General features: G+C 35.5%; 1 protein-coding gene across 1 annotated transcript in view; it reads left to right on the top strand.

The window, feature by feature from the left end:
* The window catches only part of LOC139524339 (multidrug resistance-associated protein 1-like), a 119,647-nt gene that overhangs the window by 87,615 nt on the left and 19,562 nt on the right, over positions 1-12,470 (top strand). The gene's annotated exons all lie outside the window — the stretch shown is intronic.

Here is a 12,470-nt window from a genome sequence, read left to right on the forward strand (position 1 = left end):
CATTGTTTTAACTGCTGCTTTTAATGTGAACAAAATGTAATGTTTCGAGTTCCTTATTTGTGTTTGAAATATAAATAGTCCTTTTGTAACCATTGCCCATTGCTTAACAACTGCTTAAAATGTGAATAACTTCAGTTCACTAAATCTTGTTTGAAGTGTAAATAGTCTTTGTTGAAACCATTCTCTATTGTTTAATTGCTGCTTGAAATTGTGAATGTTTTGAGTTTCTTTCTCATATTTGAAATGTAAGCTATTCTCCAATGTTCTTAAGTCTACTTGAAAAGGTGAATGGTTTTAGTTCACCAAATCACGTTGAAATGTGGAAATGTAAATATTTTTTTCGTCATTGTTTTTAGTTTTAACTTCTACTTCAAATTTGAATAATTTGTTTCCACTAAATCATCCTTTTGAAACCATGATATATTCCCTCCCATGTACCCATGTGCAATATGTGATTTCATTTTAGGAATAATGTCTGATGCCCTGGACACCAGCAAAAATGTCAAAAAAAATTAAAATGCTTCGAACTTAATAAAACCTAATAGAAAAAGAATATGTGATATTATTGCCATTCTCCAAGACAGACCAAACGATACAGGAATTAAAAAAAATTATAGGTCACTGCACGGCCTTGAACAATGAGCAAAACCCATACCACATAGTTAGAAAATCTACGTCCTAATTTATGTACAAAAAAAGAATGAAAAACCAATACATAACACATAAACAAAAAACAACCACTAAATTACAGGCTCTGGACTTCAGACAGCACATACATACAGAATGTGACAGGGTTAAACATGTTACCGGGATCCTAACCCTTCTCTAACCTGTGACAGTGGTGTAACAATACAACTTAACCAACTTTAAAGATCAGTTCAATTGGCTTTGATAGACAATGATCAGATGGATACAAATACTAATAGTTGACGTTGCCGGGTATTTACATATTCCAACAACATGATTATCAACTGCCAACTCTAAATATGACACTTTTAACTTTGGAATATTCAAAACGTACACCGTCGCCAGGAAACTGCAACAATTTTAATTTTTCAATTTCCAAAAATGCTTTCAATGTTATGAAAATTTAAATACTTTATACCCATGCATACACGTGCATTCCTTGTTAACATTTTTCGAAATGGCTGCCGCTTAAACACAATGGGGGAAGGGTGACATCCGCTATTGCTTGCAATGGCAATTCTAGTTATGGCACCCTCAACGGAGTTGGGGTGACGTATTGTTATTCTACGTTTCTTTTTTTTTTCTTATTATTATGGCACCCTCAACGGAGTTGGGGTGACATATTGCTTTTCTACGTTTCTTTTTTTCTTATTATTTTTTTTCTTCCACTTTTTTTGTCCAGCTTATATCTTGGAATTTTATGAACCAATGTTAGTGGAACTTAACCATAATGTTGACCAGCTTGTGCAGATTTGCAATCGGGGTATGGCATTTTCAAGATGGCCGCAGTTACCATGGAAACGGAACAAATGTGAAAAAATACAGTTTTTCGTTTTGGTGAACTGTTTAGATATGCTTGATCTCAGAAACATTATATTTTGATACAATGTAGGTGCCCACTATATACAGGTGTTGGATGATTTTGACACTCATTGGAACTACTATGTTGCCATGGATACTACATCAAAAATTTCAAAAATATCAAAATGCTCAAAACTTAATGAAACTGCACAGTAACGATGAGCAACATTGTAAGATGTGGAATTTGGCGTTGGAATTTTCAAAATATCTGTTGTTACCATGGAAACAATGCAAAAAGATCAAAACTTTGAATTTTCACAGAACATTCCAGAACATCAATGTTAAATTTATTCTAGAGACAGTAAATTGTAAATGATTATGGAGGGAAAAAAATGCAGTGGGGGTTTGACTTTGGAATATTCAAAATGGCCGCCGTAACCATGGAAACAGCAAAAATATGAAAAACTTCAAAATGCTTTCAATTTAATGAAACTTATAACAAATGTTGCCTAGCTTATGTAGACTTGACTTTTGAGTTTAGAATTTTCAAAATGGCCGCCGTAACCATGGAAACAGCAAAAATATCCAAAATTTCAAAATGCTTCAAACTTAATGAAACTTAACAAAAATGATAATAAGCATGTGTAGATACACTCTTTGAATTTTCTAAATGGCTGCCGCTCACCTGGCAATGGGGGGAAGGGTGCCATCCGTTATTGCTAGCAATTACAAATCTAGTTTTTATTATTTTTCTTCCACACATTTTGTCCAGGAGTTTTATGGAAATCCATTGGACCAAAGTTGATGGAACTCTTTTATATTAAGGACCCTTAGGTGAAGAGTTGCAGGCACCATGGAATGGTTCAAGATGGCTGCCGTTTCCATGGAAACTGCAAAAATGTGAAAAATTTTCAAAATTCAAAATTCTTCATTATAAGACCCAAGTGAATGAAACTTTGTGGAAGTGTTACCTGATATGCCTAGATGTGCATGCAATATCAAGAGGTTCCAAAATGGCCGCCATTGTCATGGAAACAGGGCGAAAGTTTAACATTGACCATATGGGAAAACACATAAAAGCTACATTTTCTTGAAGAATATAGCATCAATCTCAATGGAACTTTATAGATATGTAACATGGCATGTACCAATGTGGCACCTGTCTTTGGAATTTTGGAAATGGTAACTGTTACCATGGAAACAGCAAAAATTTCAAAAGTTTCAAAATGCTCCAAACTTCATAAAATTTTACATCAATGTCCATTGGCATGTGTAGATGCGCTGTTTGACTTTGGAATTTTCAAAATGGCTGCCGTTACCCTGGCAATGGGGGAAGGGTGCCATCCGTTATTGCTGGCAATTACAAATCTAGTTTTTATTATTTTTCTTCCACACATTTTGTCCAGGAGTTTTATGGAAATCCATTGCACCAAAGTTGATGGAACTCTTTTATATTAAAGACCCTTAGGTAAAGAGTTGCAAGCTCCCTGGAATGGTTCAAGATGGCTGCCGTTTCCATGGAAACTGCAAAAATGTGAAAAATTTTCAAAATTCAAAATTCTTCATTATAAGACCCAAGTGGATGAAACTTTGTGGAAGTGTTACCTGATATGCCTAGATGTGCATGCAATATCAAGAGGTTTCAAAATGGCCGTCGTTGTCATGGAAACAGCAAAAAAAAAAAAAAAATCGCAACTTTCAGGCAAAATTCTGTAATCATGACTATGTGCATACGATCAAATACAAATCTGTACTGCAAAACATCTTCTAGAATATGCTAGAAGAAAACTAATATACAATTTAACGTGCTTCTATTCTATACATAAATCGTGCTTTGAAGAAAGAATCGCCGCTGAGAGAGACAGAAACACGAAGAGTACACATAAGTGACATTTCTGCACTTGCACTAAAGTACACATCCGTTAATCGAACACCTGCTACAATATACACATGAGCTAAAAATCAATCGATAAGCGTGTAATTAAATTGTACAAGATAAGATACATGTATCGTGTGATGCGCGAGTAATTGAAGAATAAAATGAACAGTTAGTATGCCGCTCCGTCAATATATACACATGTTGTCTGTCCAAGGTCCCCTCTAAAAAGAATAGTAATGTTCTAAGTCCACGATAATATACTTCAGTATCACGTGACACCACCAATCTTCCTCGTGCGTGTGTCTAATTTAAGATTTTAAAGAGTTCCCCAACTATATATAGACATCACTCTTAGTCTACGAGAAGAGAAAAAGGGGGGGGGGGGTCAAAGGCATGTATACTGGACGTGTCATTTGACTTTTGTACACTCAAACTGGTTGCTGCTACTGTGACAATGTCCAGAACGGGGTGACATCCTCAGCTATTGCTTGCAATGGCAAATCTAGTTATGGCACCCTCAACGGAGTTGGGGTGACATACTGTTATTCTACGTTTCTTTTTTTTCTTATTATTTTTCTTGCACAAATTTTGTCCGCGCGAGTTCTTGGAATCCAATGGACCAATGTTGATGGAACTCTTTTATAATGAGGACCCCCATGTGAAGTTGTGCACCTTGCTATGGAATGGTAAAAAATGGCCGCCGTTTCCATGGAAACAGCACAAATGCGAAAAAAATCAAAGTGTTCCAAACTGGAAGAAACTCCACAGGAATGTTAACTGGCATGTCCTGATTTTCAGTTTGACTTTGGAATTTTCAAAATGGCTGCCGTTACCATGGAAACAGCTAAAATATCAAAAATTCTAACTCTTTCGTTATAAGATCCAACTGGATGAAACTTTATGAAAATGTTCTCCAGTATGCCAAGATGTCAAGACAATATTTGGATAGTTCAAAATGGCCGCCGTTGTCATGGAAACTGGGGCCAAGTTTTGCATTGACCCTATGAAAAAATGCATAAAATCAGCATTTTCTCAGAGAGTAGTGCACCAAAGTCTATGAAACTTTATTGATATATAACATGACATGTGGCAATGAGACGTCTGCTTTTAGAATTTTGGAATTATCTACTGTAACCATGGTTGCAGCACAAATGTTCAAAATTTCCAAAAAAAATTAAGTGCTGCAAACTGGATGAAACTTTACAGGAATAGCGACTGACATGAGCGGAGTTGCATTTTGAAGTTGGAATTTCCAAAATGGCCACCGTAACCATGGAAACAGCAAAATTATCAAAATTTCAAAATGCTCCAAACTTAATGAAATTTTGCAAAAATGATAACTTGTCGGTGTAGATGCACTCTTTGACTTTGGAATTTTCAAAATGGCTGCCGCTCGCCTGGCAATTGGGGGACGAGGGTGCCATCCGTTATTGCTAGCAATTACAAATCTAGTTATTATGTCACCCTGACGGAGGTCGGGTGACATATTGTTATTGTACGATTCTTTTTTTCTTATTATTTTTATTCCACACTTTTTGTCCGGCTTAGTTCTCGGAATTGAATGGACCAATGTTGATGGAACTATAACATAATGTTAATCACCATGTGCAGTTTTGCACCTTACCTTGGAATTAAAAAAATGGCTGCCATTGCCATGGAAACAGCAAAAATGTGAAAAATAGAAATGTGTTCCAATTTATATGAAACTTCTATGATATTAAGAGAGTCGTGCACACTTCAACATGGTACATTTTTTTTTCAACTGGGGGGTCCCAAGACATAATTTGAGGGGGGTGAATTTTTCATGGAACATTCCAGAACATAAGTGTTAAAATAGTTCAACAGACATTAAATGTTATATAATAGTATATTCTTAGGGGGGGAGAACAATATGCAGCAGTAGTTTGACTTTGGAATTTTTAAAATGGCGGCCGTTACCATGGAAACAGCAAAAATATGAAAAACTCCAAAATGCTTCAAATTTAATGAAACTTGAAACAAATGTTGCCTAGCTATTGTAGACTTGACTTTTGAGTTTTTAATTTCCAAAATGGCCGCCGTTGCCATGGAAACGGCACAATTGTTGAAAACAGGAAAACGTACATAAAGCTATGAAAACTGACAGAAAGATCTTTTGTTATGGATATATCTGCATTTACTGATGGAACATTTCGAAATGGCTGCCGTTTAGTGGCAATTGGGGAACCAGGGTGACATCCGCTATTGCTTGTAATGGCAATTCTAGTTATTATTATTTTTATTCTTCCACACATTTTGTCCATGCTATTCCTCGGAATTGGTCAAACCCATGTTGATGGAACTATACTATATTATGAACCGCCATGTGAAGTTGTGCAAGAGACATTGGAATGGTAAAAAATGGCTGCCGTTACCATGGAAACAGAACAAATGTGAAAAAATCCAGTTTTTTGTTTTGGTGAACTTTTTGGATACTATTTAACTCAGAATCATTATATTTTAATACAATGTAGGTGCCCACTATATACAGGTGTTGGATGATTTTGGCACTCATTGGAACTACTATGTTGCCATGGAAACTACTACAAAAATTTCAAAAATCTCAAAATGTTCCAAACTTAATGAAACTTCACAGTAACGATGAGCAACATTGGAAGATGTGGAATTTGGCGTTGGAATTTCCAAAATCGCTGTTGTTACCATGGAAACAATGCAAAAAGGTCAAAACTTTGAATTTTCACAGAACATTCTAGAACATCAATGTATAATTTATTCTAGAGACATTAAATGGTATATGATTGTATATGATTATGGAGGGAAAAAAATGCAGCGGGGGTTTGACTTTGGAATATTCAAAATGGCCGCCGTTACCATGGAAACAGCAAAAATACAAAAAACTTCAAAATGCTTCAAATTTATTTAAACTTATAACAAATGTTGCTCAGCTAATGTAGACTTGACTTTTGAGTTTGGAATTTCCAAAATGGCCGCCGTTACCATGGAAACAGCAAAAATACAAAAAACTTCAAAATGCTTCAAATTTATTGAAACTTATAACAAATGTTGCATTAGCTAATGTAGACTTGACTTTTGAGTTTGGAATTTCCAAAATGGCCGCCGTTACCAATGCTACCGCTCACCTGGCAATAGGGGAAGGGTGCCATCCGCTATTGCTTGCAATGGCAAATCTAGTTATGGCACCCTCAACGGAGTTGGGGTGACATATTGTTATTGTTCGTTTCTTTTTATGGCACCCTCAACGGAGTTGGGGTGACATATTGTTATTGTTCGTTTCTTTTTTTCTTATTATTATTATTATTATTTTTATTCTTCCACACTTTTTTGTCCATTCTATTTCTCGGAATTGGCTTGAACAATATTGATGGAACTATACCATAATGTAGACCACCACATTCTATAGTGCAGTGGGGTATGGCACCATCAAGATGGCTGCCGTTACCATGGAAACGAAACAAATGTGAAAAAATCCTGCTTTTTGTTTTGGTGAACTGTTTTGATATGCTTAAACTCAGAAACATTATATTTTGATACAATGTAGGTGCCGGCCATATACAGGTGTTGGAGGATTTTGGCACTCATTGGAACTACTATGTTGCCATGGAAACTACACCAAAAATTTCAAAAATATCAAAATGCTCCAAACTTCATGAAACTTCACAGTAACGATGAGCAACATCGGAAGATGTGGAATTTGGCGTTGGAATTTCCAAAATATCTGTTGTTACCATGGAAACAATGCAAAAAAGGTCAAAACTTTGAATTTTCACAGAACATTCCAGAACATCAATGTTAAATTTATTCTAGAGACATTAAATGGTATATGATGGTATATATGATTATGGAGGGAAAAAATTGCAGCGGGGGTTTGACTTTGGAATATTCAAAATGGCCGCCGTTACCATGGGAACAGCAAAATTATGAAAAACTTCAAAATGCTTTAAATTTAATGAAACTTATAACAAATGTTGCTTACCTTATGTAGACTTAACTTTTGAGTTTCGAATTTTCAAAATGGCCGCCGTTGCCATGGAAACAGCAAAACTTTTCTAAATGGCTGCCGCTGGCCTGGCAATGGGGAAAGGGTGCCATCCGCTATTGCTTGCAATGGCAAATCTAGTTTTTCTTATTTTTATTCTTCCACACATTTTGTCCACGCTATTTCTCGGAATTGGTCAGACCAATGTTGATGGAACTATACCATAATATGAACCTCCATGTGAAGTTGTGCAAGAGACATTGAAATGGTAAAAAATGGCCGCCGTTACCATGGAAACTGCAAAAATGTAAAAAAAAGTCCAAATTCTAAATTTTTTATTATAAGAGCCAACCTAATGAAACTTTATGTAAATGTTGGCAGTGGTGCCCTGAGGTACCAACAGTACTTAGCTTCTGCAAAATCTGTACCATTGCCATGGAAACTGGAGAAAAGTTTAGCATTGAACCTATGGGAAAAAATATCAAACCAGCCTTTTCTAAAGGAATATAAGATCAAACTCAAAGAAACTTTATGAATATATAACATGGCATAAGTCGATATTGAAACTGTTGTTGGAATTTTCGAAATGGACACCGTTACCATGGAAACAGCAAAAATGTCCAAAAATCTCAAAATGCTCCAAACTTAATGAAACTCATTATAAATCACCAATGGCAAGTAAAGATCAGAGTTTTGACATAGGAATTTTCAAAATGGCCGCCGTTGCCATGGAAACTACAAAAATTTCAAAAACTTCAAAATGCTCCAAAATTGAGGAAACTTTACTACAATGTTAGTAAACATCTGTAGATGCGGTCTTTGACTTTGGAATTTTAGAACTGGCTGCAGTTTAGTGGCAATGTGGGAAGGGTGCCATCCGCTATTGCTTGCAATGGCAAATCTAGTTATGTCACCCGATCGACAATGTCGGGTGACATATTGCTTTTCTTATGTTTCTTTGTTATTATTATTATTCTTCCACCTTTTTTTGTCCGTCAGGTTTTTTGGAGTAAAATGGAAACAATGTTGATGGAACTCTACTATAATGAGGACCCCCATCTGAAGTTGTGCACCTTGCTATGGAATGGTAAAAAATGGCCGCCGTTTCCATGGAAACGGAACAAATGTGAAAAATTCCACTTTTTGGTTTTGGTGAATTATTTGGAGATGCTTTAACTCAGAATCATCATATTTTAATACATTGTAGGTGCCAGCCATATACTGGTTTTGGATGATTTTGGCAATCATTGGAACTACTATGTAGCCATGGAAACTACACCAAAAATTTCAAAAATATGAAAATGCTCCAATTTTTTTGAAACTGTAGCATAACGATGAGCAACTTTGGTAAAAGTGGAATTTGGCGTTGGAATTTCCAAAATGTCTGCCGTTTCCATGGAAACAATGCAAAAAGGTCAAAATGCTTCAAAAACATCCGGGTTTGGTGAATAACTTTGGTATGCTTGAACTTAAAATCATCAAATTTCTATGCAATATAATTGTCCACTATATACAGGTTTTGAATGATTTTGACAAACATTGGAACTACTATGTTACCATGGATACAGGATCAAATATTTCAAAAAATTCAAAATGCTCCAAAATTGATGAAACTTAATAGGATTGGTAAATGGCAAGTCTGGATGAGACTTTTGGAGTTGGAATTTCCAAAATGGCCATCGTTGCCATGGAAACTGCAGAAATGTCAAAAAATTTAAAAATCCTTTAAACTTAATGAAACTTGATATTATTGTTAACTGGCAGGTAAAGATGAGACTTTTGACTTTGAAATTTTCAAAATGGCTGCAGTTGCCATGGAAACAGCAGAATTTGAAATTATTCAAAATGCTCTGAATGTACTGTTAATTTACAGAAAGATGTATTGCCATTCATATATGTGCATTCACTGTTAAACCATTTTCAAATGGCTGCTGCTTAGTGGCAATAGGGGAAGGGTGACATCCGCTATTGCTTGCAATGGCAATTCTAGTTATGTCACCCGATCGACAATGTCGGGTGACATATTGCTTTTCTTATGTTTCTTTGTTATTATTATTATTCTTCCACCTTTTTTTGTCCGACAAGTTTTTTGGAGTAAAATGGAACCAATCTTAATGATAGTTCACTATAAGGAGGAACACAAAATTTCGGGTTGCAGTAGGGTCTAAGACCATAAAAAATGGCTGCCGTTTCCATGGAAACGGAACAATTGTGAAAAATTCCAGTTTTTGGTTTTGTGAATAATTTAGAGATGCTTAAACTCAGAATCATCATATTTTATCACAATGTAGGTGCCAGCCATATATTGGTTTTGGATGATATTGGCAATCATTGGAACCACTATGTTGCCATGGAAACTACCCCAAAAATTTCCAAAATTTCAAAATGCTCCAAATTTTTTGAAACTTCATAGTAACGATGAGCAACTTTGGTAGATGCGTAATTTGGCGTTGGAATTTCCAAAATGTCTGCCGTTACCATGGAAACAGTGCATAAGTGTCAAAATGCTCTAAAAACCTCAGGGTTTGGTAAATAATTTTGGTATGCTAGAACTTGAAATCATCAAATTTTTACATAATATAGTTCTCCACTATATACAGGTTTTGAATGATTTTCACAATCATTGGAACTCTTCTGTTACCATGGATACAGGACCAAATATTTCAAAAATTTCAAAATGCTCCTAAATTGATCAAACTTAATATGATTGTTGACTGGCAAGTCTGGATGATACTTTTGACTTTGGAATTTCCAAAATGGCCACCGTTGCCATGGAAACTGCAAAAAAGTCAAAAATTCTCTAAATGCTTTGAACTTAATGAAACTTGATATTATTGTTAACTGGCAAGTAAAGATGAGACTTTTGACTTCAAATTTTTCAAAATGGCTTCCGTTGCCATGGAAACAGCAGAATTGTGAAATTTTTTAGAATGCTCTCAATCTACTGAAATTGTTGACTGCCAAGTCTGGATGAGACTTTTGACTTTGGAATTTCCAAAATGGCCACCGTTGCCATGGAAACTGCAAAAAAGTCAAAAATTCTCAAAATGCTTTGAACTTAATAAAACTTGATATTATTGTTAAATGACAAGTAATGATGAGGCTTTTGACTTTGAAATTTTCAAAATGGCTGCCGTTTGTGGAAACGGCAGAAATGTGAAATTTTTAAAATACTGTGAATGTACTGAAAATTTACAGAAAGATGTATTGCCATGCATCAACTGTTAAACGATTCTGAAATGGCTGCAACTTAGTGGCAATTGGGGAAGGGTGACATCCGCTATTGCTTGCAATGGCAATTCTAGTTATTATTATTATTCTTCCACCTAGTTTTGTCCGGCAGTTTTCTCAGAGCCAAAGGAACCAATCTGAATGATGGTGCACTATAACAAGGAACCCTGACTTTCCAGTTGCAGTGCAACTTTGGAACTAAAAAATGGCTGCCATCACCATGGAAACCGAAAAATAATGGAAAATTCCAGTTTTTGGTTTTGATGAATTATTTGGAAATGCTTTAACTTAGAATCATTATATTTTGATACAATGTAGGTGCCGGGCATATACTGGTTTTGGATGATTTTGGCAATCATTGGAACTGCTATGTTGCCATGGATACTACACCAAAAATTTCAAAAATATGGAAATGCTCCAAATTTTATAAAACTTCACAGTAATGATGAGCAACATTGGTAGATGTGGAATTTGGTGTTGCAATTTCGAAAATGTCTGCCGTTACCATGGAAACAATGCAAAACAGGTCAAAATGGTCTAAAAACTTCAAGTGGCATTTACTTTCTTAAAATGGTAGGTCAAATTGATTGAAACTTTGATGGTATGGTCCCTCCCATGTACCAATGTGGTATATGCCATTCAATTTTGGGAACGGTCTCTGTTGCCATAGGAACCATCCCAAATGTCAAAAATTTCAAAAATTTCAAAATGCTCCAAAATTGATGAAACTTAATAGGATTGTACACTGACAAGTCTGAATGAGACTTTTGAAGTTGGAATTTCCAAAATGGCCACCGTTGCCATGGAAACTGCGGAAATGTCAAATATTTTCAAAATGCTCCAAACTTTATGAAACTTAATATTATTGTTAACTTGCATGTATAGATGAGACTTTTGACTTTGGAATTTTCAAAATGGCTGCGGTTGCCATGGAAACAGCAAAAATGTGAAATTTTCTAAAATGCTCTCAATGTACTGAAAATTTACAGAATGATGTACTGCAATGCATATATGTGCATTCACTGTTAAACAATTTTGAAATGGCTGCCGCTTAATGGCAATTGGGGGAAGGGTGACATCCGCTATTGCTTGCAATGGCAATTCTAGTTATTATTTTTATTCTTCCACACATTTTGTCCATACTATTTCTCAGAACTGGTCATACCAATGTTGATGAAACTATACCATAATATGAACCGCCATGTTAAGTTGTGCAAGAGACAGTGGAATGGTAAAAAATGGCCGCCGTTACCATGGAAACAGAACAAATGTGAAAAAATCCAGTTTTTTGTTTTGGTGAACTATTTGGATACTATTTAACTCAGAATCATTATATTTTAATACAATGTAGGTGCCTACTATATACAGGTGTTGGATGATTTTGGCACTTATTGGAACTACTATGTTGTCATGGAAACTACTCCAAAAAAATCAAAAATCTCAAAATGTTCCACACTTAATGAAACTTCACAGTAACGATGAGCAACATTGGAAGATGTGGAATTTGGCGTTGGAATTTCCAAAATCGCTGTTGTTACCATGGAAACAATGCAAAAAGGTCAAAACTTTGAATTTTCACAGAACATTCTAGAACATCAATGTTTAATTTATTCTAGAGACATTAAATGGTATATGATTGTGGAGGGAAAAAATTGCAGCGGGGGTTTGACTTTGGAATATTCAAAATGGCCGCCGTTACCATAGAAACAGCAAAAATACGAAAAACTTCAAAATGCTTCAAATTTATTGAAACTTATAACAAATGTTGCTCAGCTAATGTAGACTTGACTTTTGAGTTTGCAATTTCCAAAATGGCCGCCGTCACCATGGCTACCGCTCACCTGGCAATAGGGGAAGGGTGCCATCCGCTATTGCTTGCAATGGCAAATCTAGTTT

The sequence above is a fragment of the Mytilus edulis genome, chromosome 5 (assembly GCF_963676685.1).
Source record: "Mytilus edulis chromosome 5, xbMytEdul2.2, whole genome shotgun sequence".
NCBI classification, from domain to species: domain Eukaryota; kingdom Metazoa; phylum Mollusca; class Bivalvia; order Mytilida; family Mytilidae; genus Mytilus; species Mytilus edulis.